Raw genomic sequence first — 5,245 nt, forward strand, 5'->3', positions numbered from 1 at the left:
AGTTGGCGATGCGCAGGCGCGAGGGCTCGCCCGGCGCTCCCAGGGCCGGCCGCGGAGGCGGATGGGGCGCGCGGGGGCGGGGCGGATGAGGGCCCGAGGGGGCGGGGCGGATGGAGGCGCGGTTGGCCGGCTGAGCGGGGGCCGCGAGCCCCGGGGCGGCGAGCCTTGGGGCCCGCGGGGCGTGGTTGCTTGTAGCGGCAGCGGTGGTGGGGGTGAGAGGGGGGCAGGGAGGCTGCCGCCGCTTAGCCAAGCAAAATCTCAGAGCAAGAGGGGAAAATGGTTCCTGTTCTCGAGAGATTACTGTGCCTTCAAAGTCTCCCTGATAATCACGGACATGCAATTCTCTGCACCCCTGAAATGTTCTCCTCCAGCCGACTGGCCTTTCCTGGGGCCCGGTCGGGCCGAGGTGGGGCTGGTCTCAGACGGAGGAGATCTTTTGGAGAGGCCGCGGGCGTTTTCTGCCTGCAAAAGCCGCCGGGCCGCCCTGTTAGGCTAAATGTGCAGCCTGTGGCGGCACAGGCCGCCGGCGGGCCGAAGCCGATTTACACTGTTACATTTTAATTTGTTCGATGTTTGGGTCCTTAAGATGATGGTTTGCGGCCTCTTCGCGCTTCAGGGGATTTTGTCCCTGCACTGGCGTTCCTTTCTCATCCCAGCCCCGGCCCCTGCTGAGTCATTTTTGTCACCTGCAGGGGTCCCAGCGCGACCCCACCCCAAGCTGGCGGAGCTGGAGAGAGCAGGGCTGAACTACCCTGGGCCTGCTTACCTGAGCCCTTCTCTGCTCAGGAACTTCACAGCCCTTGAGGAGTGTGTCGGGGGAGGAGAAAGCTGGCTGCAAGGCCAAAAGGGAAATAGAAGAAAATGAGGGCCAGGAGCAGAGGGGACGGAGTTGGGGGAGGCGACCAAGGTGCCTGCGTGCAAAGGGAACCGAAGTGTACGTCCAGCTCCGGGAGAGGCTCCTCTTGCAAAAGCACCCCCGGAACATTTGCTGCCTTGATACCTTTCCAAGTGCCTTCATGCTCAGATGCTATCTTGCAGATGCCGCTGTCATGCCCACTTTTCTGACCGGGACGCAAACCCAGACGTTAGTCAGTGGCAGAACCAGTCACATTCCCTTCTGTAGATATTTACTGTCTTGTTTCCGATACAATACCGTTCATTATTATAACGCCCTCCCCCCATTCTGGGTCAGGGAATCTTGTTAGTGCCTAAGGCTGAGGGGGTGGCTAGAGAGGGAAGAGAGTTGGAAGGGTGTTTAAGCAATACAGCCCTCATATTCTAGGACATTAGTTGGCAAGACTTTTTCTAAAAGGACCGAGATAGTAAATATTTTAGGCTTTGGGGGCAACTGCTCGACTCTGTCGCTTTGCAGCGCAAAGCAGCCATGGAAAATATGGATGCATTTGGCTGCGTTCCGATAAAACTACAGACACTAAAATCGTTTTCACGGGTCACAAAATCTTTTGATTTTTTTTTCTACCACTTGAAAACGGAAAAACCATTCTCAGCTCGAGGGTCATACAAAAACATGTGGTGGGTTAGATTTAGTCGGAGGACTGTAGTTTGCCCACCTTGTTCTAGAATAATTGTACCTTATGGCTCTGCTTCAAAGAGAACCTCGTGTGCAAAGCAAGAGGCGGCTTGGGAGATGATTTGTATCCCTTTAATACAGTGTACTCATTTCTGACAAGTAGACATGATTTCCAAAACCTATTAAAAGAAATGTTTAAAGGACTGAAAGAAAAGAAATCTTCCCAGACGACTTGGCTTTAAAATCTTGATACTGTTTACCTCAGTGAGGGTCAGAGAAAGAAATATGGAACAAATATTTTGGGAATTTCTGAGAATATTCACACACTATCATGCATTTAATCCGAAAGTGTCATGTACAGCATATTTCATTAGTTTTGCATTTTTGTTGTTGTTAAATTGAATCTGTCAATTCTATTTAATTTTTTGGCCTTTTTTCCATACTACTTTTTTTGCATTAAAAAAAGTGATATGTTTTCTCTCTTGGATTGCTTAACTGTTGGGTTTGTTTTGCCTTTCTCCCCAGCCTCTTAGCTCTGGTCCTAATCTTTTCTGGCACTTTTCTGGGGTTGTTCTTTTTGTCTCTCCTGTGCTCAGCTAATAGAGTAAGGCACAAACAGGTGCACACACACAAGGAAGGGATGAATTTTATTTCATTTTTTCGAAAATGCAAATTCTAAATGCACTTCATGATTGCACTTAGTCACAACTTGAAGTTTGAAAAACACTACACTATGATTTTTAAATTTCTATTTCTTTCTTTTTTTCTTTTCTTTTCTTTTTTTTTTTTTTTTGAGAGAGGCTCTCATTCTGTCACCCAGACTGGAGTGCAGTGGCACGATCACAGCTCACTGCAGCCTCAACCTCCTGGGCTCCGGCAAACCTCACACCTCAGCCTCCCAAGTAGCTGGGACCACAGACACAGGCCACCATTCCCAGATTTTGTTTTGTTTTGTTTTTAGTAGAGACACCGTGTTGCCCAGGCTGGTCTCGAACTCTTGAGTTCAAGGATCTGCCCACCTTGGCCTCTCAAAGTGCTGGGATTACAGGCATGAGCCACCGTGCTGGGCCTAGTTTTTAAACCTTTAGCTGTTGCCGACTACCCTTTATAAAATAGCAACACGCCCTCATCCACCCCCACAGGTAATCACCTCCTATCCCCTTTACTCTATTTTCTGTTTTTTCACAGCGCTTATCGCTTATCGCCATCTGACAGATGTTTGTCCACAGGCTTTTTCTTGCACACGAGAATGTAAATTAGAGGGTAGGATTCTTGTTTTGTTGTGCCCTCAGCACCTGGACCGGTGCTCACCAGATGAGGAAGCTGAGCCAAAGTGGTGAGGTTTCTTGCCAAGGTGACATAGCTAGTGAGTGTTGGAGTTGGAATTTGAATTTAATCAGTCTTATATTAAGACAGCGAAAGTGATCCTATGGATAGAACAAACTATTTACTAAAAGGAATCAGAGACATAGTACCCAGACATACCTGCAGAGTGATTCCATGTTCATTAGCAGCTGTGGTTCACTAGGTTGGGGGCAAAAAAGTTTTAGCCATTCAGAAAAATTTTTGAAGTACCTACTGTGAGCCAAGCAGTGTTCTGGAAACTGCAGCTAGCTGGATGAACAAGGCATACAGAGACCCTGCTCTTTTATACTCTCCTTTATTGTTTGTTTTTCTTATTACAAAAACAAAGCTTGTTACAGAAAGATCAGAAAATTATACAAGCAAAAGAGGAGCATAAGGAATACCAATTTTGTTTCTGGCCAAATTGTTTTCATCCAGTCATTATTAGGAGCAGAAGAAAATACGCTAACATATTAATAGCCATTGTCTCTTGATACTAGTATATTGTTGTTTTATTCTTCATATATTGCCCTATTTTAAAATTTTTTCCATTGGATGCATACTGCTCATATAAATAGAAAAAACGCATGCATTTTAGAAAAAAAATGTCAGAGGAGTAATACAAATGAAGAGTTGTCTTAATGTGATAAAATTCTAAGAAATTTCTTTTAAAATATTGTTTAATGCAATTGTGTGAGAGGGAGTTGAAGGAAAATTCTTTTAATAGAAAATACACTGTTCTTTGAACTCGTACTTTGTTTGCATTGACTATTCTGATATTTTATTAGGAAAAGTGAAGTAACTGTTTTATACTTACAAATGTGTTAATAACCTTTGTGGGGTGTCCCTCTGGATTTCTAAAAGACCAACCTACCCTGTTGCTAGCTGTTGAGGCTAAGCCACTTGAGCTCTGCACTGGGGACAGTGAATAAAGGAAATGACCTAGACCAGAATCACTGAGGCTTAGACTTAGAATCACTGGGGCGTGGTAAATAAATATTTGTCAAACGAAAAATAATGAACAAGAAACTTCTCTTAGGCTTGTCCCAATCCATAAGCAGCAATGAGAAAGCTTTGCATGTAAACCTTCTTTTTTAAATTTTATTTTTAATGGACATCACAATCGTATAAATTTATGGGGTACAATGTGATGTTTTGATTTATATTTACATTGTGAGATGATTAAATCAAGCTGATTAACAAATTCGTCACCTCTCGTACTTAACATTTTTTGTAGTGAAAACTCTTAAAATATGCACTCAGCAATTTTGAAATATATAACATATTACTATTTATTATAGTCACCATTCTGTAGAATAGATCACTAAAGCTTATTTCTCCTAACTGTAGAATCTTCTTGTAGACACATAGCCCTGAGTGTTTCACTCCAAGCACAATGTTCTTTTATTCAAAGTTTTCATATACAATGCATTCTTATTTACCACTGAAGACCTCTTCTGAAATTTATTAAAGTGTACGTTTGTTGTAATTTCTGGCCACCATCCATTTTTCCTTCTCCAGGAAACAGCATGCTAGATTTCTTTTGAGTGAACTACTCTTCCTTAATCAGTTACAGTTTGGGAGGACTGTGCATCAGGATGTCCCACTCTCTACCAGCTAAAAGGTAGGGCGCCTGACCCCAGTGGGCAACACCCTTCTTGGAATATGAGTTCTATAGATTCATGCTGGTGAAACACCTGGAGGTGCAAGTCCATTGATTCCTGCTTCCTGGATCTCTGGAATGGCTCTGGTTCCTACCCTTTCCAAGTTGGCTCCTTTGATTCTGTGAGCTCTTACTTAGCTTTTCAATTAGCAATAATCACGCCTCGGATAAACCTCATTGGCTACGATACTGCCACTGTGCAAAGCTCCTACGTAGCTTTTATAGATTTCCTTTTTCCTTAAGTTAGCCTGTGTCCATTTGTTGCCTACCATCAAAGAAATCTGATATTTGCATAAACCTACCTCCTTCTCTCTCCAAGTCCTGAATTTAACCACAGATTATCCTGAATAAGGAACATGACATTTGTAGCTGGAGAGGACACTGACACAGTACTAAAAAATTCGCTTGCACAATACTAAAAAATTGTGCTTGCAATTGTATAAGAAAGATACAACACTCTGGAAAGCAAAAGCTATGCTAAGTATTTCCCATAAAGCTGATTCAATACAGAGAATTGGGTACATACCAGCTACCTCACCTGCTGGCTGGCACTCCCCACAGTCATTGCTCCAACAACTGAGAAGAGTAGTACTCGGCTGAGACTCAGATCACCAAGGAAGGTGTGGCTGGTTGGTGCTGGCAGCTGTGTGGTATGGTGGTGCTGGGAAGGCTGAAAGAAAGTGCAGGCCAGAGCCATGTGTGTTGGG

At 44.2% G+C, this 5,245-nt stretch overlaps 1 pseudogene; it reads right to left on the minus strand.

The window, feature by feature from the left end:
- Positions 1 to 4,672: 4,672 nt before the first annotated feature.
- On the minus strand, positions 4,673 to 4,745 carry LOC112207278 (U4 spliceosomal RNA; annotated as a pseudogene).
- Positions 4,746 to 5,245: the final 500 nt, after the last annotated feature.

Source organism: Pan troglodytes, chromosome X, assembly GCF_028858775.2.
Source record: "Pan troglodytes isolate AG18354 chromosome X, NHGRI_mPanTro3-v2.0_pri, whole genome shotgun sequence".
Lineage (NCBI taxonomy): Eukaryota > Metazoa > Chordata > Mammalia > Primates > Hominidae > Pan > Pan troglodytes.